We start from the raw sequence: 24,553 nt of genomic DNA on the forward strand, positions 1-24,553 counted from the left end.
TTTTAGTTATTTTCCTCATACCTTAATTTTCTTTCTCAAATTTTGTCGCCTAACGAAAATTTCAAGTTAGAGGAAGATGCATGCATGCTGGTACAAGTCAAGAATGGTGCTTAAAAGAACGTACCTGCATATATATATATATATATAGTGTATGGACACATGAATGGTATAACTGATCTCACTGTATCATAGAATGTGAAATCATTAAAAACGGTGGTTATATAAGCAATTTTAATAATATAATATAATGTGATAATTAGGTTGAAGTACCATGCATCTCATACTTACTCTACCAAATAATTATTAACTATTCTCATTAAACTTTAGAAAAAAACAATAATTCTACTTGGATGTTGCTTGAAGGCTAACTCTGCAAGATGGATTTCTTCATGATGTAGGGGAATTCGGTTATGATGATGTTAATTTGGCAGATTCTACATTGAGAGTGCTAGCATACTTTGAGAAGGCATATTAGTCCAAATATAACAAGAAAAATGTGAAGATTCTTGAAATTGGAGCAATATTGTGCACTCGTCAGTATTTTGGTCATAACTCTTTTCAGCGCACACAAATGGTCACCTGGCTATGCTTAGTGGTTTCTGTTTTGATCTCGAAATCAACTGGTAAAGGTAATTTATATAACCACCACTTTCTAATGTTGTGTACAAGGTGCTTATGAGGATCTGAGTCATGCCCTTGCTGAAGGGGAATTTACGAGACTTATATGAAGGAATTGTGCTTCACAGATTGGCATGTCGATTAGAGGAGGGTCATGGCTTGAAATTATTGCAAGTTGGTTTAATAGAGCAAAAACATCGACCAAAATGGGGAATTTGATGGGCTTATTACCTTCTATTATTACTTGGAGATTGTGGACGAGGAGATGTAAGGCACGAATGGATGGGATTGAAGAATCTGTGGAAAATGTGTGTAGAAGTATAAAATACTGGGTGGCAAAGATTGGGGAAAAACTGAAGGCCGGAAATATATTTGACTCGTAGAGATGAAATGATTCTTAACGAACTGGGTATTCCTTCTCAATTAGCTGGCAATTGAAAGCAGTTGCAGATTGTTCGTTGGTGTCTCCCATTGGCTGGAAGATATAAAATTAATTCGGATGGCAGAAGTAGAGGCAATCCGGGAGCAGCAGGGGCAGGAGGATTGATTTGAGACTCTAATGGGAATCTGGTTATAGCCTTTTCGGTTTTTCTGGGACATGGAAATAGTTCTTTTGCTGAGTTTATGGCTGCATTTCATGGACTAAAAATAGAAAAAGGTATGGATTTGACTCTTATAGAACTTGAACTTGATTCTACTATTGTTGTGAATTGGTTGAGAAAATCAAAGATTGGCCTTTGGTACATTGAAGATTACTAGGAGGAGTTGAAAATGATTATGGCCGGTATGAGTATTCGCATATCCCACGTATTTAGAGAAAAAAATGTACGTAGCAACAAATATGTTGGCAAGGCTGGCTTTAGAGGGCTGCACGGCTTCTTGGAATGCTTATGCAGACCTACCTTGGAGGCTTCGGGGTCTTTTAAAAATAAGATAAGATGGGTCTTCCATATATCCGTTATGGTTAATGTCCTGGGGGTTTCTTATGAACTAATGTTTTGTACTGGGTAGGGGCTTTTGTTTGGTTTGGTGTAGACCTGGAACGATGTCGATGGCTTAAGCCAGTTTTTGTTTGGTTTGTAAAGGTGTTCTCCTACCATAAAGGGGGTTTCTTGCAATAAACTACGGAGATCCTTTCTCCAATTTTATCAAAAAAATAATGGAATGGTAGTTGAAATTAATAGAGTGAGATTCATTCAAATCTCAATATATTAACAACCAACATACAAAGAGATAATATAAATATGACATATAATAAACATGTGATGGATTCATGAGAGGCATAGAAAAGGGTCATATTTGTTTCCATTTAGATTCCTCAACATCTTTCAGGAAAGACACATTTTCTTATAGAGAACATTTCATACTTTTTTTAACTTTTCTTCTATTCAATTCTCTCTCTTCTTTTTTTTTTTGTAAAAAAATATTTCTTAACATATGGTATCATCATGACTATCCATTTTCTTTTTCTTTTTTTCATTTTTTGCATCATGAGTACCTACTAGTTATCATACCTCAACTTTTAGTTTAGATAACATTATTAAAGCCGCATAGATAAATTTCAATGCACTGATCATAACTTTTCATAGCATGGGCACCCACCAACATTAGGTGCCATAATTCGACAACGCATGGGAATCTTTTAAAGTGGAACCAGTCGACGTTCATTAACTGTTCTTTGTTAACCCTGGAGTTATCACTTTATTTTTAATCACTCTAGAGTGGACATGAGAGTTCCACTAGGATATTTTTTGACCACCATAGATGCCTCTTCTCATGGCATAGTGATGTCATTTCCAACTGGAGTCTCAATCCAAATATCGAGCCCAAAGATCTGAGAAGTCAAGGCAGCAATAGGCAGAGTTTTGTATCTCTTTTTCTTATTAGAGTTTTGTTGGTGAGAATACACAATAATATAATAAAAATTACAATTAAAATAAAATTAAGACGAAGCCAGTTTGGACTGAGGCATGTAAATATCGCTCTCTTTAAAGAGATTTAAGCCCTCTGCAGTGTAAAAAGTCTCAAATTAACCGGTGCAGCAGAACTCCTCTTGACTTGACTGCTCTAGGATACAATAGCCCAACTGATCATCGTAAATCTCGAACTAACTCTGCACAAGTTGTTTAGCTCAAAGCTCCACCAAAAGAACACATTTCTTTTTATCTGGAAAAACTCTCAAAATTATCTAGGTACAACCCTCTTTTTTAATCTCTCTAGAGATTTTTCTCTATAAAACAACACCTCACTCAGATGAAAAGCAAAATTCGACTAATCCCACCTTCTCTCAATAAGCTCAACCATTTAAATAAAAAATAAACATTTATCTCCATCCGGCAACTGGGCATTCAATGAAAAGAAGCTCTCAAAGTAAAAACAAACGTTGGCCATCAATGGTACTTGATAGTTGCCAATTAATTAAAAGCCGATTGCACTAACCATTAACAGCCGGTGAAAAGGAGTATTAAAGAGAGAAAAAACTCAAACGGCTTGATAAGAAAAATACAGTAACAATAAGCAATAAAATAATTAAAGCTGCCAGATTTTATTCCTATTGAAAGCCTTAATGAACACGAACGTTTAAGCTGTAAATAATACCGCAAAACTTCAACTGATGGAAACCAACGGTTATGACCTCTTAAAAAGAAACGTTATTAATACAAATTATTTATTAAAAATACCAACATGTATCTAGAACTATCCGGTTTCAATTAATGAGTCCACTAATTTAGCAACAAAAGAAAAATTCCACTAATTGTTGTAAAATGATAATTGGTGCTGCACATTGTTTAAAATTGAATGATAATGCAGACATAACTCATGGCTGAATGTAATCTGAAAGAAAATTGAATTATGCTTGTCTTATTGCACTCCACAGATTGACTTGGGTTCTGAAAGGAGTAGCAAGATTAAGTCTAATTTAGTAAAAGATCACTCAATTCCATGGAAAATGAATCCCATCCAACATACACATACACACACACACACATATATCTCCAATGAATTCATTTTGCATTGGAATCTGTTGTATTTTGTTCAGATTAATTCATCGGAAATAGTACTTTTTTGTGACGATTTTTGCCTATCACTGAAATTGATAAAAAAATGGCACTTTAATTTCGTCGAACACGCAGTGATTTTAAAATCGTTGAAAATGATCAAATGCAGCGATTATTGAGGTTATTTGAGACGATTTTGAGTGCTAGAAAAAATCTAATTTATTGTAGTGGATCTATGTAAGATGTGGGTTATATAACAGTGTAAATTTATAAGCCTAAATAATATAGTTGATATGTCAAATCCAAACATATCTTATTCACAAAAAGGAAATAACCATTTTAATGAATGAAAAATGCTAATGGAGCCCCTCAAACTCACCACTCAAACTTACCGCTTGATTATTTTAATTTATTTATTTTTACTTAATAGTTAAGGGAGTGACTATTAGTGAAAGCAAAATAAGTTGAATTAGCATATATAGTTTGAGCAATACTAATTGAGGAATGAATCTTTTTGATCCTACGTAACAATATAAATATACAGTTAATAGACTTCCAAGTCAAGGCCGATGGATTCACTTGGGGATGGGATATTAATCCTACTATATACTGTCCACATACCTCATTTAATCCTTTGCTTTCATTAGTCTTGTGTTGTTTCCCACTTCATGATGGAAAACAAAAGGGCATTAATGGTTCAATGAAAACCCATGCCTCTTTGCATGCCATCCAACGACCAGTCATTGGAGAAAGTCAAGTTCCTCGATCGACGGGCCTGTCCTTTTCCTCTCCTTGCTTCTGCTTTCTTTCCCCAGCAATAAGTTATAGATGTAGAAAATTTTGTATAGAAGATTTGAGTATTTTTTCTAACATATTGAGTGTGATAGTAACAGAATCATAATGAAAGGGCTGAACAAAACCATTAACATCGGGCTCATAGATCTGAACGCAAGCTGGAGCTGGAAATACCTGGCATGATACTTTTAAGATCAAAGATAGCATTGAATTAAAATAAATATACAAGATGATACTTTCACTGTCTCCACGTACGTTCTCATTAAAAAAAAAGTTAAGTATATAGTGGAATAGCTAGAGACGAAAAATCTCAATCATTAATAGCACCCAATTGGAAAATAAGAAACAATAATATAGTTCAAGATTGCAAAACATTATTTCTTTTTTTTATGATTAATGCTACATGATACCTGCCTCGTTTGGAAAATAAGATAATAAATATTTAATACTAATAAAATGGTTCGAATTAAGATGTTTTGTTGGGTTTTAAAAAATGAGAGAGAAAATGTTGAATAAAATATTATTTTTAGTTTGGTATTTGAAAACGTTTAATATATATATATATATACTTTTTGTATTTTGTTTGGAAATCTTAGAAAATTATAATGATTAGATAATGATTACATGAAAAAGTTGATGATTTTAAATTAAATGAATGGAGAAAACTTTATGACATGTTTGAGGATCCATTATATAAGATAAATTAAATAAATTCTTTATGTCATATTTGTAATTTTACACTTGCTAACTTTTATAACTTCTATGCAGGACCGAAGTTCTATAAACAAAATGAATAGATCAAAGTTAAAGATTTATCATCATGCAGGCTCAATATCTTTCCATCGCTTCTCTCAGAAATTGGTAATGTACCTTTTTTTAAAATTTTTTTTATTCTATGCAGTCTGTTTTTAATATAGACTTTATATATTAACAATGTCTCTTGTAGAAAGAGTCAGATACCAATTTTGATCTGACAAAATTATATGCTGTATCACATACTAATAGTAATGGAGAGTGGACTTATCCAGATGCTTGTGAGAATTATGTAAGTATTATAATTTCTTTTAATTAACCATATTTAAATTATTGTGTCAATATAAATTTTATATGTTGTATGTAAGATAAAATGGTTACCCTCCTTATTGAAACTGCATTAGATCATAAGTCATCAACAAGTGATGTTGAAATTTTTACAGAAGTTCTGGGTCAACGTTCGGGCTACTTGAGGGGTTTGGATCGCTGTGTAAATCCTTCAGGTTCTTCATCAATGTCAAGCACTAATGCCATTGCATTAGAGAATGCAAATTCTAGGATCGAAGAATTGATGGCAAAACAGCAGGAGTTAGAGGCTCAATTGACGAAACAAGCATATATGAATATGCGAATAAAACAACAAGAAGATCAACAAAGAGAGCTGCAACTCCAAATGCAAGAACAACAAAGATAGATTTAATTCAAATGTAGATGCTTATGCAACAATTCAGACCTCCAAACAATTGAATTTCAATAGAAGTGTTTTTGCATATTGAACAATTATATACCACGTACTGATAATTTTGTTAGTATTATTAGTATTTTATTTATTTAGTTCTGACTTATTAGATTAGTATTATTTATTTTAAACAATTTGTAATGTATTTTTAAAATATAAATATCTATTTGGCTTTAAGTATTGTCCAAGAAAATAATAACCATTCGATCTCTCATCAAACGTTCGAACATAGATAAATTGGACACAACCATTTGAACATTGAAATTTCGAGTTTGAACGGTAAAAAATTTCTCGTCGTTTGAACGCTTTAGTATAACTAATTCACTATTTGTGTTTGATCATCAATTTTTTTGTTCGAACGTTTCTTCATTTGTATTTGGTCGAACGGACTGGTATCGATCGACCGGTCATGAAATACCCGTTTGAGCTGTTCCTCATTGTTTGAACGTTATTTCCGACATTCGAAAGGATTTTTGTGACGAATTTAATTCGTCCTAGAGGTCCAGCTTAATTTCGTCTCAAAAGATATTTTTTGGGACGAATTTGTAATTTTCGTCCCAAAATACCTTTTGGGACGGTTTTATAAGGACGGACTAGGGACAGTTTTTTTTCGTCCTAAAAAATATTTTGAGACAAAATGCCAATCTTTTGGGATGACACTGTTGGTTCCAAAAGACTTTATTTGTTGTGGTGTATGGTGGAATAGCTAGAGATGAAAAATCTCAATCATTAATATTTGCCACATAAGAAACAATAATATAATTCAAGATTGCAAAACATTTTTTTTTTATGAGTAATGCTACATGATACCGGCCTCATTTGGGGAATGAGATAAGAAATATTTAATAGTAATGAAATGGTTTGAATTAAGATATTTTATGAGATTTTAAAAAATGAGAGAGAAAATGTTGAATAAAATATTATAAAATTAAAATATTATTTTTATTTTAGAATTTGAAAAAGTTTAATAATTTTTTTTTCTTATTTTTTTTGGAAGTTTTGAAAAATTATAATGATTAGATAATGATTACATGAAAAAGTTGAAGATTTGATATTGAAAGTATTTGTGTTTAAATAACGCATAAGAAAATTATGAGAAATTTTGAGATAAGATGTGTTCACGAACGAGGCATAAGTTTTGTATTTTGTTGAATAATGTATAATGGTAATATCATATATTTTAAAAAATTTATGTAGTGTAATTGCATACTACGTAACCAACTATCCATTGAACGTCGGGATTTTGTTAATTTTGTTTCACCCAAAAATTACAAACTTTGGAAAAGGAATAATCTAATGAGCCCAAATTCTAATTTGATGATATATAAGAAAGATCTATCAAACTTTCTTCCAGCAATTTCTCAGCAATTCCAGGTTGAAATTAAATTCTTGTCTACTAGATTCATTATTGCTTCATTTTAGTCAGTTATAACCGGGCCCCTCCAGGTTGGAAAAAGAAAAATATGTTGTCTACGAGGATTATTAATGTATTTTTTCTGCACTTTTAATTCGTCGAAGTCTTCGTTCCTTTCGTTAGAGATATAGACATTTGTGGTTCGTAATGGTCTTGATATTATAATTAGTCACTATAATTAGGTAGAGATATAGACACCACCACAAGAAAGCCCGTCAAAGTATTCGTTCCTTAATTTCCTCATACATCAATTTTCTTTCTCAATGGTCTTGATATTATAAGTTAGAGGAAGATGAATGCTGGTACAAGACAAGAATATTGGTGCTTAAAAGAGCATATATAGTATATGGACACATGATGCATGCATGGTATAACTCTCACTCTATCACAAAATATGAAATTAATAAAAACGGTGGATACATAAACAATTTTAATAATATACTATAATATGATAAGGTGGAAGTACCATCTCATACTTACTCTACCAAATAATTAACTATTCTCATTAAACTTTTGAAAAAAACAATTATACTTGGATGTTGCTTTAAGGCTAACTACAAGATGGATTTCTTCATGATGTAGGGGAATTCGGTTCTGATGATGTTAATTTGGCGGATTCTACGTTGAGAGTGCTAGCATACTTTGAGAAGGCATATTAGTCCAAATATAACAAGAAAAATGTGAAGATTCCTGAAATTGGAGTAATATTGTGCACTCGTCAGTATTTTGGTCATAACTCTTTTCAGCGCACACAAATGGTCACCTGGCTATGCCTAGTGGTTTCTGTTTTGATCCCGAAGTCGACCAATATCCCCTTTGATTAATCAATTAAAATATTTTTTTCCTTTTATGAAAATGTTTCTCTCTTGCTTTTAGAGATAATTTTTATTCCGGTATGGGGCAAGTTTCTAGCCATATTCATAGTTTTTATTACAAATTTAATTAGTTTTATGCAATAATTGCGATTTTGTCTTTCCGTGTAAAATTATCAAAATCTCAAATCTCCATAACTATTTGAGCTCGACTTGTGGGTTTATGAAGCATTTTTCAACTTTAATGAATATATAAACTCCATTGTTTTCTATCCATTTGCGTTATTTTTCAATCTCAATCCTTAGTTTTTATTGATTAGCTAGCCATCAGAATAATTCTTATTTTGGATGGTGTCACATCCTTAGTATCAAGGAACAATTGATCTTATAATTGAAAGAAAAACATTAGGGCTTGTTTGGTCTCATCCCATCTTATTCTCAAACATCTCACTACTATTTACAAACTATCTTACTACTATTCATAAAATTCTCACTATTATTTACAAACTATATTACTACTATTCATAAAATTCTCATCCCATCTCACTCCCCAAACCAGCCGCCTCGTTTGGATAATGAGATTAGATGTGATGATCTGTAAATAATAGTGAAATGATTTATGAATAGTAGTGAAATTGCTTGAGTTAAGATGCTTGTGAATAGTAATGAAATAGTTTGTGAATAGTTGCTATTCAAAATAGACTTTAGTGAGGTTTGGATAGTGATTGAGATAGTGAAATTATTTATGAATAGTTGCTATTCAAAATAGACCTTAAAAGGGAGGTTTGGATAGTGATTGAGATCAAAGTTGAAAGTTGAATAAAATATTGCTAGAATATTATTTTTTAATATTATTATTGTTTTAGAATTTGAAAAAGTTGAATTGTTTGTTATATTTTTTGTAAAAATTTTAAAAAGTTATAATGATGAGATGAGATGAAATGAGACGAAATGTGTTTTGTATCCAAACCTAGCAATACTTGAAGAGAGCGACTATTAGATTGGATAACTCTCCCCAAATGCTAACAAGATATACAATACGCAGAAGTTCGAGTTCTAATTATGATATCACGTTCTCATGTGATTAAAGAATTGAAAGTTACGCCCTGCATGCATGTTCGATTAGAGAAATATTTCCGAGTTGTTTTTTCAAGCAAACTAAAATATATCTTCAAATCTCAAAAAAAAAAAAATATTGGTATCTCAACTTTTTATTTTTTCAGTCATTTCCTAAATGCAAAAATTAATTTAACTTTTACAAAATCCAAAATAAACATACAGTTAAAAATTAATATAACTTAACCCCAGTTCGGAGAATCTACTTTGTCAATAGCTTATCTATTGCCAATTCGAAAGATTAAAAAGATTCGTGCATGCCTTTACTGTTCTAAGCCGTTGCTAATTAATTCCCTTAGTTTCCTTTCTTCAATTTGCTACTACCTTCTTGTAATAATTTCGGAGCTTTCTGATCAATGTCCTAGCATCGTGCGTTTTTGCACATCCAAAAAAATAATTAAAGAAGCGCTATTCATTTGAAGCACCCTCAAAAAATGGGAAGAGACGCAGCTAGTGTTGTGGTATAAGTTTGGTCTCTACCTGCAATTGCATTGAAATGCCACCCAAATTAATATCAAGATTCAAGTGATGTGCAAATTAGAAGAAAAATAACTATATACATAGAGGGTAGAAAATAGAATCTGTTAAAATCATCGTGAAATGAAGAAAAAGTTACAAAATTTGGAAAAGAAATAATCTAATGTGAATTTTATATTCTATATTAATTCAATGAAATAAAACAGAAAAATAAAATGTAGTAACCATAAAATTTTAAATGAGCCCAAATGCTAATTTGATGATATATAAGAAAGATCTATTAAACTTTCTTACAACAGTTTCTCAGCAACTCATGGTAGAAAATTATTGTCTACTAGATTCATTATTGCTTCATTTTCCCGTCACATCAAGGGCTGGGAAGATGAAAATGTGTACCCGGCCAGCTGGGAAGATTAGGATTGCTTTTACGAACTTTCGTCGAACATCTTTATATATCTATTGTAAAGAGATAGTTGGGGTTCATTTGTTGAAGGAGGCAGTCTTCGTCGACCCTATATATCATTTTAGTCAGTTATAACCGGGCCCCTCCAGGTTTGAACAAGAAAAATATGTTGTCTACGAGGATTATTAATGTACATAGTGTATAGAGATGATAAGTAGCAAGATTCGTAATTTGGAGGGAGCTTTCATAAGTTTTTCAAACTATTTATTTTTTTTTTTCATTTCTTTTAAATGTTTTAACATGTTTTGCAAGCCTTGATGACTACGTCAACTTTGAAAACCTAGGTACCTCTAGTTGTAGGTAAAAAGTTATATAAAGGAGGGGGCTGGTGTGGATTCCTCATCTACTGACCTCCCATTATTAAAGTCAGGATGGCTCTCAAACTTTCTACTACCATTGTGTTTTGTTTCGTTGCGTTTCTCATCCTCGCTAACCATATTGTTTCCCCTCGACAACTTTTCAGCAATCGGGCTAGTCTAATTGGTGCAGTGCGTGGTAATTTAACTGATCTCTCTCTCTCTCTCTCTCATATGCATTTATGCTCGGATCTAGTCTATTATGATGTTTGGATAATTTATGTCTCTCAAAAGTTTATGGATAGTAATTAAAAATTACAAAAATTTTTAGAATTTCATATATGCCTTATTTCTACGTCCTAACGTTATCTCAAAGTACTTAATTCTGATGCATCATTAGCTATAAATTAGTTCTATTATTTATTTAATAATTAATTAGCTTTGGCCTAATTGCAGCTCAAGGTCCCGCTTGGGGAACCCCGTCCCCTTGGTCTCGCCCTTGTATTAGCTCCCAGCAACCGGGGACTCGGGTATGCTTCCCGCCTCATTGAGACGCGATAATCCGTACGAGGTGGTAGCAAAGCAACCTCGTATCCATTTGCTTCCGTACATTGAAATTCTATTTTTTTGGCAGAAGCATTAATCATATATATATATATATATATTATGTATTGAAATTCCAATTATATCTGTCTGATCTAGTTTAGCATGCAACGTTTATATTATATGTTGTCTTCAAATACAAGAGATGGGTCATTTCATCATGGGATCGGTACTGCCGCCTCCAAAGTGTCAAGCTGCTTGATGTACGTGCTTGGAAATGAATAAATATATATTTTAAGATCTATTATTCCGCCTTTATCCTTTCCATTGTTTTTATAATTAACTACATGCTTTACATCAATATGAACTCTGGAGTTTTACTCGGCAAGAAACAAAAACTAATTAATGTTCCCACTGGAGGGATGAATTAATGTCCTCCAAAATCAAAAGACACAATAGTACTTTCCCATTACATAGAGCTAACGATAGTACTAGTAGCGGCCTTTGTGAGGGCTTCATTCTTAGAATTACTAATTTATTAGTTTTTAAGGATGTCTATATAAATTTAATTGTGGAGTGTTCTTATGGCCACGTTCTTCCATTTTTAATTATAATGTATAGAAAAGATATATAAGACAAACATTATAGAAGAAATAAGGCAAAAGTGTTTCGAAGTTATAAAATATCAACTTGTCTAATATTTACTAACATGCCCATTCAAATTACTTTAAACTTAAAAGATGAAACTCATGATCATTTAATACATGATTGAATGATTTATTTATATATATATATATATATATATGATTCAACATAAACAAAACTCCTATTTCAAGAACTTCACATATTAAAGAATTAGTACATACAATCGAAGAATCCACTCAATCTTTCTAGCTTTTAAAATTTGCATAAACTCGGAGTTAAATTTTTATAAATTCTAGGTACCGAGTTCTACCCGTAATTGGCCCGGGTAGGGCTGGTTTTGGGTGATGAAGTTTTTGGCACTGGTTTTATCCAAACCGGAACCATAATTGAAACCTAGTTATTTGAGTTCCTGATCGAACGTAAAAAAAAATCTAGCTCGGCTAAACAACCTTAATAAACTGATCTACCGTATCTTTCTCCTAAAGAATTTGTTCACCGCATCCTTTAAAGGATTCGCTGAGATTTTTTTGGGTCATGACGAACTGTTTTGCATGCAGCAAATATTGATGAAAATGAGCATTCAATAACCATTAGTGTGCTGTGCAAATATGGAGTTGTTATGTTCTATATAAATGTTTAAAATTCTAATAAATATTGAGTAGAACAATATATCATGAGTGTAGTATTTTCACATATCAATCATGATATTAATGAATTTTAAAGTAGTACCAAAGACACAAAACGGGATGAAGGAAAAGATAACACTAATTACTATGTATGCTTATATAACAATAATCCCTGGTGTTCTACACACAAGTTTAGAGCAGCCTGTAACAACCCAACCTAATAATTCCAAGGTATGAATATTGATAATTTCTATTGGGCCTAGGTTATGTTTAATAGGTCCAAAAATATTTAAATGGATTATGAAATTTTACTGGACTTAATAAATAGATTTAAGCCTATTTAATATTCTATAGATCAAATAAACCATGAACTCCAAGTCATGCACGTCTTCTTCATCAACATTCACTAGGATTACAACTCTACATGAGCCATCTTCACGTTAAAACTTATGAAACCAATAGTAAATATACCTATTGTTCCTTTGTGAGAGTAATTCAAGCCGCAGTGCCCAACCTTCCTCAAGTTGTCGCTATGTTCTTCTTTCCCCGCTTTGATTTTCTTTTTCCCTACATAACGAGTCACATGGCCAACGAAAGCCACCAACAACAAACGGAGCAGCCCTCACGTTACCCAGCTCATTTACATCGCCCCTTGCACAGTCGTCGATCACCTCCACGAAGCACTGCCCAGCCCATGGGTAAACCTTATGTGAACTTCACTCAGTCATCGCCTCCACGAAGCCGATCAACACCACGAGTAAAAATAAGACCAACGTGAATACAGTTTGAGATGCAGGCTGTGTAAAGGTCTGTAATTGCCACTGCACCACGTCTAGCTACCACCTCTTTCTTATGCATTGTCCAGAAAGCACCTCCACCAGTTGCTCTCTGCCAACGACCATTGCACAGGTTGCCCCTCCACGTCCAGCAATTCATTAGCATCACTCGGTTAAGCCTCTCTTCCTAGCAACAGAAAATAGAGCATCTCCAAGCACAACCAATATGCAAGCTCAAAGCCATCCTAAGTCGTCCAACCTCCACTGAAAACTTTGTTTAAACCTAGAGCAACTTCAACTGATCATCTGCTAACCCAAGCCTAGCCACCACTACTCGCTAGAAAGGAAGCCTCCACCATCGTACACTGCCCAGTTGATGTCCAACACCACTAGCCGCAGCCCATATGTTGCATGGTTCGTAAACTCCCTCTCCCTATCTCACGGTCAAGCTCTATCTTTCTCCCTCTATCCAGCGCCAAGCTAGGCCTCCAACCACTACTCACCTTCGCTAGAAGTTCATAGCCAACCTCCATTGCCCACTACCTCTCTAAGTGAGGTCATCTCCTCCCTTCAAATGTCTAAAATCCCATACCTAGAAACACATAACAGGTGAGGGTGTAAATTAAATTACAAAAATACCCATGCCTATTTATTTATTTTGAAATCCAACAGGTTTATTGCTCATGACTAACTTACAGCATTTCAATAATAATAGTGGAATGTATATAAGTTGGATAATCTTCCAATACGTATAAGTCTTCCTCAAGGGATAGAGCATTTCTAGCTAATCTATGGGCAGTTTTGTTTCCTTCCCTCTTGACATGGGAAGCTAACCATGAATGCAAGGTATTATTAAGTATCTTTTTGGTGTCTGCAATTAGAACTCCTCCTTGGCTTAAATCATGAATTTCTTTGTTCAGAATGTTGATGACTTGTAGTGCATCACCCTCTATGATAACATCTTGTATTCCCTTGTCTCGACAGAATATAGCTGGCTAACATTAGTGCATAAGCCTCTGCAATGAAGGGGTCTTGCAGTATGTCTCGGTGGGCTTGGAGAGTGCAATTAACTTGACCCATATGGTCCCTTATGATAGCACCAATCCCAACTTTATCACTCTCTCTATCAATGGATGCATCACAATTCAATTTGTAAAATCCCACAGGAGGTTTTACCCATCTGCAACACTGCTCTTGAGTAGTAGGCCTTTTCAATTTCTGAACTTGACATTGCTTGAAGCAAGTTTTCTCCTCAACAACCTTCATAGTAATAGAGTTAGGGGAAGAAAATCCCTTGCCATGGATAAATTTGTTTGTCCTAAACCAAATTAATCTAGCAGTCATTGCAAACTCAACTAATTCATCCTTCTGCAAAGTCTGAATCAGATCCTCCCAAAGCTCTAGAAATGATGATCTATGGGTAGACATCTTTTGTAGCCTTTTACTAGCTTGGCACCGCACATCCTTTGCCGACACACATTCCCAAAGAGCATGAGAAACAGTTTCGCACTATAGTTTACAAATAGGATAGGAATTATCTTTTGTCACTTTTCTGTGAAACAGGTTCAACAAGGTGGATAATTAATTTTTGTAGGCTTTCCATAGGAACATTTTGACCACATTAGGGACCTGCATCTTCCAAATAGCCTTCCATGAGTCTCTCCTCTGCCTCCCTTTTGAAGTTTCTCCTTCACTTTGGCTTAGTAGATCCTGTTGCAGCAAGTAAACACTCTTAATTGAGTGAACTCCATTCTTAGTATAGGCCCATACTATCATATCCTCCCTCCCAATAGAACTGAGGGGGATGGACTTAATTTGAATAACATCAGTTGGTGAGAACAGGTTAGAGATAACATCCTCATTCCACTCATTAAGTATCGGATGGATGAGATCTGCCACCATCTCAAGCCTTCTTTCATTTTGGGTCTGGCTTTTTACCATTAGTTTGCTTGAATCCGTGAGCCACCTGTCCTCCCATATCCTAATCTGTTTATCATCTCCAACTCTCCTTATTAGACCTTCTTTTAGCAATTTAAGCCCTGTCATGAGACTCCTCCATGCAAAGGAAGGTCTAGATCTCAATTTGGCCTCTAGAAATTGGGTGTGGGGGAAATACTTTTGTTTTAGAACCTTGGCTGCTAGGGAGTGAGGATGTTTTAAAATTCTCCAACATTGCTCTGATAACATAGCATTATTAAAGGACTTAAACTCTCTAAACCTAAGACCACCTTGATCTTTTCCTTTCCCCAAATGACTCCATTTTACCCACTGGATTTTTAACTTGTCCTCATTATAGCCCCACCAAAAATTCCTTAGTAATCTGTTTAGCTTCTGTATTATGGATTGAGGCAATAGGAACATACCCATAGTGTAAGTGGGGATGTCCTGTAACACAGCCTTTACCAATACTTCCTTCTCAGCAGCTAATAAAAACTTGGTTTTCCAATTTGTAACTTGAGCCTAGGTTCTATAGATGAGTGAGTGGAATGCATCCATTTTCATCCTTCCCACAATAGCTAGGAGTCCCAAGTATTTCCCAAAGGAGCTTTGGGACTTGATTCCTGTAGTCATCAAATATAGCAAGACCACCACTTTTGCCAATGCTATCTATTGTCAAACAAGCATCAAATTTCAGTTTATTGCCTCCATTCTTTCTTTATTGCATTTTGTTTCCATAAAAAAAACTGCACTGGGGCACTTTTCCTTAACTAATAGACTAAGGAATCTAACTGTCCGAGGGCTCTCAAGCCCTCAACAATTCCAACTTAAGCAACTCATTGGTTTTGGCAGAATTGTGATTGAGTGGGCACTCTTGCAATGGACCCAATTTTTTGTTTTTTATTTATTTATTCTTCCCATCAACATCCTCTTCAAACCTAGTCATAGGATATCTCTTGTGAGACCTGATTTCATAATGGTGGTCTGGGGTACTTGTTTTCTTCCGAGCTTTTCTTTTCCATTTGGGTTTTTTTTTTTTTTTGGCCCCTTATCATTATAGCCATTGACAAGAAGAGGATTCTGTTCAATTTGAAATGGGTCTGCTCCTTCATTCTAGCCAGTGGTAGTAGACTAACTTTCCTTAATCAATGGAGGGTGGGAATAAATAGCCTCTTGGGAACCAAGTTGACACCTACCTAAGTTGGAAAGAGTTTCCTTTCTAGATGTGATTCCATCAGAGTCCCCAACAGCCTCCTAAGTGGGTTCCTCTGATTGACAGCCCCTCTCCATTTCAACTCTTTAGATTGCTCCCCATTCCTTCGTAGGGAACTTTCCATATTAGTAGCTATAGACCTTGACTCATCCACTAATCCTGCCTCTGTTCCAGTAGAATTTGACTTTTTGCCCCCTTTGAAATTAATGCCTTCCCCATTTTCATCCTCCTATTGGCCCTAATAACTTTGAGGATTGCCATGATCTTGCTCCCATTATTCATGGGAGAAGATCAAGCCATTGGTGATGTTCCCACTATGCAAGGCTTTCCCACCATTTAATTGGTTACACACACCCATTAGCAACATGTTTTATAATGCCACAATTAAAACAAAAACTAGGGAGTCTTTCATACTGAAAAGGAATCCAACATGTATTCCCTAAGACATTGATTAGTATAGCACGCAAGAGTGGCTTGGTGATATCCACAACAACCTTAACTCAGAGGTATGGACCCCATCCAATCCCATCCTCATCAGTGTCCACAGCCTCCACCAATCCTATATTGTTGGCAATAAGCTTACCAACATCTTGTGTCATCCCTCCTAAAGGGATATTGTTTAGTTGGATACACATAGGTTCAGTTGAGAAGTTAATGTCTTTAGGAGCTTCATTATCATCAAAAGGAGTGAAGCATAGCAAATTACGATCAAAGTTACAAGGCCTACCTTTCATCACTTTCTGAAGGTTTGCTACATGCTGAAACTCGATGACTAGGAGATGTTAACAGCTGGTCAAGTGTAATAATTGCTTTTACACCTGCAAATGAGGAGATGCCACGTATGGGTTGCAAGAAAATAGACAATGCACCCACATGCAACTCATTACATTTTTTTTCTTTCTTCCTCCCCTCTCTCCCTCCCCCATCGCTTTGCCATTTCTTTTCTTCCATCTAGTTTTTGGTTCTCTAACTTTCCCTTTTTCGTAGCAGTGTGACCAAAATGAAATTAACTCTATGCGGTCACTACAACGAGATTCGTCTTTAATGGCATCCAAACAACAGTTGCGGCCATTTTTGTGTGGCTATTACAGGAACTTTGTGGGTGATTTTGGTCGTCCTACTTTGGTTTTATAAGTGCAAATTCTATACGTTAAGCTTGGATTGTTGACAATTAGCTAAAAATTTAGAGTCAGTTGGTTATTCTAGTTCTAGAGAGATTAATTTAGCTTCAAGATTTGATTGAAATTAAAACTTCATATAACTTGAGTTGCATTGTTGATATATAAATCAATTTATAGTTTTGGTGTTGTATTTTCTCTATTTGATCTACCTTTTCTTGCATCTGAAGTGAAGACGCACCATCTCTTTGTGAATTCTACAATAATTTTATGTAGTGATAGTGCGGTTTGCATTGTAGGCTGATCAATTGATCACTATCAAAATTGGGGAGTGGGTTCTGACTCTTTTTGATTATTTTAACAAAATGTAACACCCCATATTTTAGTGTATTTTTAATGAAGGAATTAATTTTATTGACACAAAAATTTATTCTCTTGCTTCATAATTATTAAATTTTAGTTGGGTTATTTTTATGATTTTTAGTTTACGAAAATTATTTTTTCGTGAGCGCTTTCTTAAATTAATTATTGTTGTGTGTTTAAATTTCTTCTCGAATTTAATTAAATTATAATCGGGTTTAATTATTTATTTTAATTATAATCATTGTGTTTGAAATATTTTATTTCACTAGCTGTTTTAAAATCGTTTCTGTTGGGTCATTTTTGTGACCCAAGATTTGAGAATTGGACCTCATTTCTTTCCCTACATTTTTCCTTTTTCTTTTTTTCTTTCTTCCTTTTTCTTTTTCTTTCTTCTTTCTTCTTTCCTTTCTTTTCTTTTTCTTTTCTTCTTCCTTCTTCTCCCGCCGCGCGACGTCCCTCTCTCTCTCTTCTGTCCATTTCTTTCTCTTCCACCAAGCGCCGCCGTGAGCCGGCGATGGCCTTCACCGCCCATTCCATCATGTTCCCCTACCGCCGGCGACCTCACCCCACCAACCTCACCTCCATTCGTGCCATCGTTAACCACCAGTAGCCCTTCAAAGCCGCGGTGTCACTTTCGCTCCAGCGCCGCCGTAGCGCCACCACTGGCCACCATCTCTTCACCACTTCATCCTCGACCTCCTAGCAACCCATTGGACCCAACCCCAGTTCCGATTCGTCACCAGTGAAGCACATCCAACTCTATTTTCGTTTTGGGTATTTTTGGCCTTAAAACACCTCTTGCGCCGCCACCCACGGCCAACCACCACCACCACTAGCTTCACCGACCTCCCTAGGCCATACCCTATCAATTTCGGGTCTTCGTTTGCACCCGTTGAGAAGTGGGTATCTGTGACCCATGGCCACAGTGTATTTTACACTGTTCTGCAGCTGTTTTTTCACTTCAGGCCCACCCGTGATCCTCCAGAAATTATTATATAGCGCTGTAAGTATTTTCCAAAGAATTCTCGTGAATTTTATGTATTTTTTCACTAACACATTACACTGTATTAAATTGTTGATTAGTTTTGCCAGACTGAGTCTGAGGAGTTCGGTGGTCGGATGGACTGAGGAATGGAATTGTTTGATTGGATTTGTTGGGATTGGTTATTGATGGATTTTGGATTGGTGTTGGTACATGTGCATTTCATTATTTCATGTATGATCATGTTTGTAAAGGAAAACTGGGTTTTCGTGTATTGGATTCGTGTTCATGTGTGATTTGGAAAGTTATGATTTTAGGTGAGAATATTTTTGGGTGCGTGTGTATCACGAACCCCAAGCCGAGATGGGGTATTATCTCGGTGGAGCTCCTCTGGTCACTCGGGAGCGTAATATACTAAATGACGTCCCCTGGATTGTCGTCGGGCGACAATGGGATTGGACGAGAGGGTCTCGTGCCGACTCCGTGGTCCTTCTGCTGGTGGGGACTAGAGGACGATTGGCCACGTACGCGCTGGGCGCAGAACTGGGCATCGCTCGTTGTGTAGTAGATGTTTTACCACGAATGTGTTGGGCGCGTAAGTGGGCATCGCTACGAAGCCAGAGTGTGCGGATGACCCATAGGGGAGATCATGATGCATACATTAAAAATGGACTATTTTCTGGGAAAATAGCGTGTATTGGATTTTGTGTAAATCATTTTCTGGGAAAATGTTTTTACGGATATTTTGGCCAACTCGGATTTTGGCGTGCGTTGGAAATATTCATTTTCGGGGAAAGTGACGTTTTTGAGAATATTGCATATTTTATCATGTGCATGTATGTTGGTTGTCTTAAATGCATTTTATTCCTGAGAACTGTTTGGTTGGTACTTACCTGCGGTACCATGTTTGGTAACGCAGATTTTGATGTAGAGGAGGATGAGGGCGAGCCTGAGGGGACGGCTCCACCCGACGAGTGATATGGGATCACTCGCTTGACTATTTTATTTTAATGTATTGTATTTTAATTTTTGGATGACTGTATAAATACTATTTAAATCTCTACTGATGTTTACATTGAATTTAAATTCTGGTACTTAGTTGACTAATCCGCTGCATTAATTTGTACATTGTTGCATGTACACACACTTGGTACTGTCGTTGGGTTGCGTGACCGTGTTGTCACCATCCGGACGTCTCGATCCCCGTATTTTTATATTAAGGGGGGTCGGGGACACCACAGGTGGTATCAGAGACGAACGGCTGTGGGTAAACCATATGTCCCTTAGGATAGTACCAGAAATTACTTCTATTTTAAAAATAATTTTTAAAGGATGTAAGTTAAATTATTTATTTTATATTATGAGTTTATGACTATTTTATTTTGTGTTAAATGGTCGTATCTATGTTATATTATGTTATTGTATGATAATTTTGTTGGTTATTTATTTTATTGCATGACGTTATCTTATTTGTTTTATTTTACGGCAGGTTATTTTATCGTCTTAATTATCTTATTGGGAACTACCTTATTTGATTTTATTCATTTTGTCATAAGTTAATTTATTTTATTTATGAAATTTATTTTTGCTTGGGTCGTGCTTGAATTATCTGGGGATTTAAGCGGGGTTGAAGATTACTTTTGACAGGAAAAAAAATGGTGAGACCAAGGAGACCAACTGATGTACCCGAAGATGAGTTACCAAGGGGTGATGGGAACTACGCCATGGCTAGGGCGTTGAATAGGTTGACGGAATTTCTCCAGTAGAACTTTCGACCACAGTAGGGTGACCAGAGTAGGGCGGTGCAGGCTGGATGCACCTATGAGCGCTTCTTGGCGCATAGGACCCCTGCCTTTACTGGGGATGAGGATCCATTAAAGGCCAGAAGATGGATTGAAGACCTTGAGAGGACGTTTGAAGTTTGTGGGTGCATTGAAGCCCAGATGGTGTTGTATGGAAGTTATATGCTGCAAGGTGAAGCAGCTAATTGGTGGCAGACGAAGCGGCAACTCCTAGAAATGGAGTTGGGATCCTTGGCTGCTGTGTCTTGGCAGCGTTTTAAGAAAGAATTTGATGACCGTTTCTTCCCTATCTCGGTGAGACGGCAAAAGGCTAGGGAATTCAGTAATTTGGTTCAAGGCGATATGACAGTTGAACAGTATTCAAGGAAGTTCATGGAGCTTGGGCGGTTCGTCCCTCACCTTATTGCCACCGAAGAATTGCGGGTTGAGCGTTTTCAGGAGGGTTTGAGCCACGATATATGCAGACAAGTGGCTTGTCTGCAGATTATGGAATTTCAGAAGTTGGTGGACTTGGCCAGTATCGCAGAGCGGGAGAATAGCTTTGCAGTGGGCTCCCCTCCGGGCCAGAAAAGGCGTAGTTTTGTTGGTGAGGGAAGCAGTTCGAGATCTCCACAAAAGATCATTCAGAGGGCTGAGGCCCGATCGCAGACAATCTCCGGTGCTCGTGTAGGAGGCCGGACTCCAGTATGCCCCAGATGCAATAGAGCCCATGAGGGCGAATGTGGTTAACGGGGAATTCAGTGTTTTAGATGTGGCCAGCCGAGTCACTTTGCTCGTGAGTGTCCCAACCAAATTCAAGGAGGTCAAGGAGGACGAGGAGGTCGATGTGGTGGGAGGAACGACCAGAGACCGCTGGTACAAGCTCGGGTCTATGCTGTGACCCCAGGTGATGTGGACTATGAGGCTCCAGGGACCCACGATGCAGGGGTGATTACTGGTACGTTTTCTAGTTTAAATTTTTGGGATTTGTTGTTGGTGTGAGTTGCTTGTTAAATTTCACTGGTGTTTGTGTGCTTTAGGTAGAGTTCATATATAAGATTTTAATGCATGTACCCTATTTGATTCTGGGGCATCCCAATCGTTTGTGTCCGCTACGTTTGCACGGATGTGCAACTTAATCACAGAACCTCTACCACAATCCTTGGTGGTGGCTCTTCCGAATGGCGAGGTTGTGTGTTGTTCCAAAGTTGCTTTGGGCTGTCCTTTAGATTTTGGAGGGAGGACACTGGATGCGGATTTGATTGTATTCAAGTTGCTTGGATTTGACATAATTTTGGGTATGGATTGGTTGTATCGATATTCTGCAAATATTGATTGTAGAAGTCAGGTAATTGGTTTTCATCTCTCGGATGGAGATTACTTAGAATTCGTGGGAAGCAAGTTGAAGGCAAGACCAGCAATTATATCAGCAATTCAAGCTAGGAGAGATATAGCTTGTGGAGCAGATGCTTTTTGGGTTCAAGTTGTGTCTACGCCATCTGAGAAGAAGTCTTTAGTAGATATTCCAGTTGTGGATGAAGCGGAGTCGTCAGATGTGGACTCTCTCCTTTGTGGAATGAGAAGACTTCTTATTGAGAGTTCGCAGCAAGAGGAATTATTATCTTCAGTTTTAGATGTCCGAGTGGTGGATTTCGAAGCATTGAAGGCTCTCCAAAGGAAGGATCTGAAGTTGCTAGCTATCAGAAAAAGAGTCAGGAAGTCTAGAGGACCCTTCCATTATAGTTTGGATAAAACTGGTATTCTTCGGTTTCAGGGTCGCAAGGTGATTCCCCGTGACTCAGAATTTAAAGAGCGGATTTTAGCAGAAGCTCATGCGGCTCCTTATTCGGTTCATCCAGGAAGCACAAAGATGTATAGAGATTTAAAGAGAAATATCTGGTGGGAAGGAATGAAGTTGGATATCGCTTTATTTATCGAGAAATGTGACACGTGCCGTCAAGTAAAGGCTGAGCATCAGAGACCTGCTGGTAGACTTCAACCTCTCCCAATTCCAGAGTGGAAGTGGGATGATATTTCTATGGATTTTGTGGTAGGTTTGCCGAGGACTCCTAGTGGGAAGAACTCAATTTGGGTGATTGTGGATCGGTTGACCAAGAGTGTCCATTTCTTGCCTATTAATAATACTGACTCTTTGGGTAAGTTGACTCGGATATATGTCAAGGAGATAGTGCGTTTGCATGGAATACCCAAGAGTATCGTGTCGGATCGGGACCCGCGATTCACGTCCTGTTTCTGGAAGAGTTTGAAGGCAGCATTAGGCACTAAGTTGAATTTTAGTTCTGCGTATCACCCCCAAACGGACGGCCAATCAGAGCGTACTATTCAGACTCTGGAGGATATGTTGCGGTCTTGTGTCATGGAATTTCAAGGAAGTTGGGAGAATTACTTGCCGCTTATTGAGTTCTCTTATAATAACAGTTTCCATTCCTCCATTCAGATGGCCCCGTATGAAGCTTTATATGGAAGGAAGTGTAGATCGCCCTTATGTTGGGATGAAGTTGGCAAGAGCAAATTGTTTGGGCCTGAGATAATTCAAGAGATGAAGGATCAAGTTCAGTTTATAAGGAAGAAAATGGCTGAAGCGCAAAGTCGCCAGAAGAGTTACGCAGATACAAGAAGAAGAGACTTATCCTTTGAAGAAGGTGATTGGGCTTATCTTAAAGTCTCTCCTATGAAAGGCGTTAAGCGCTTTGGTAAGAAATGAAAGCTTAGTCCAAGATATGTTGGCCCTTTTCAGATCGTAGAGAATGTTGGGCTTGTTGCTTATTGAGTTGCCTTGCCGGATTATTTTGGGGACGTTCATGATGTGTTTCATGTGTCTTCGTTGAAGAAGAGTTTTGGACAGCAAGAGCCACATTTTGTTGACCCCGAACGCATTCAACTACAGCCTAACCTTACTTATGAAGTTGTCCCAACACAGATCGTGGATTGGAAGGAGCAAAGATTAAGGTCCAAGACAATACCTTTGGTGAAAGTAGCATGGGGTGATCCTTTGGCTCAAGATTTCTCTTGGGAGAGAGAAGCCGACATGAGGGAGCAATATCCATATTTGTTTGATTGACTATAATGGTATGTTCTTGTATCTTCTCAATTGAACCTTGCCAATTTCGAGGACGAAATTTTTATTTAAGGGGGGAGGATGTAACACCCCGTATTTTAGTGTATTTTTAATGAAGGAATTAATTTTATTGACGCAAAAATTTATGCTCTTGCTCCATAATTATTAAATTTTAGTTGGGTTATTTTTATGATTTTTAGTTTACGAAAATTATTTTTTCGTGAGCGCTTTCTTAAATTAATTATTGTTGTGTATTTAAATTTCTTCTCGAATTTAATTAAATTATAATCGGGTTTAATTATTTATTTTAATTATAATCATTGTGTTTGAAATATTTTATTTCACTAGCTGTTTTAAAATCGTTTCTGTTGGGTCATTTTTGTGACCCAAGATTTGAGGATTGGACCTCATTTCTTTCCCTATATTTTTCATTTTTCTTTATTTCTTTCTTCCTTTTTCTTTTTCTTTCTTCTTTCTTTTCTTTTTTTTTCTTTTCTTCTTCCTTCTTGTAACAGCCCGCTAGAAATTCATTGGTGGAATTTCTATTGACTTTAAGAATATCGTGAAAACCCCATAAGTTTTTACGAATCGACCAATTGCACAAGTTTTAGTTTGTCAATATAGTTAGTGTTATCACTCACTATGGTGCTAGAAATATGAGTTTAATTATTTGAGGTAGTTAGAAGTGTCAGAATGCATTATGGTCTACGCCATTAAACTTAGTGGATTATTTAGGATTTTATGGCGCAATAGCTTATTTTCATAATTCCAGACGAAACGTCTGTTGAAAATTATGCAATTATTTTTAGGGGTACTTCGGGGTTGAATTTCGTTAAACGATTTTCACTATAGGTTAATATGAATATTTAGAAATTTTTTTGTACTAAGTTTATTATGTATTTTTTTGGAGTGAATAGTAACCTCGATAAGCGCACCTATTGCAGTGTTTTCAAAATCACAATGTGGAATATCCAAATTAGGTTAGAGAAGTTTTATTTGGACACTTG

Source organism: Juglans regia, chromosome 2 (assembly GCF_001411555.2).
Source record: "Juglans regia cultivar Chandler chromosome 2, Walnut 2.0, whole genome shotgun sequence".
Taxonomy (NCBI): domain Eukaryota; kingdom Viridiplantae; phylum Streptophyta; class Magnoliopsida; order Fagales; family Juglandaceae; genus Juglans; species Juglans regia.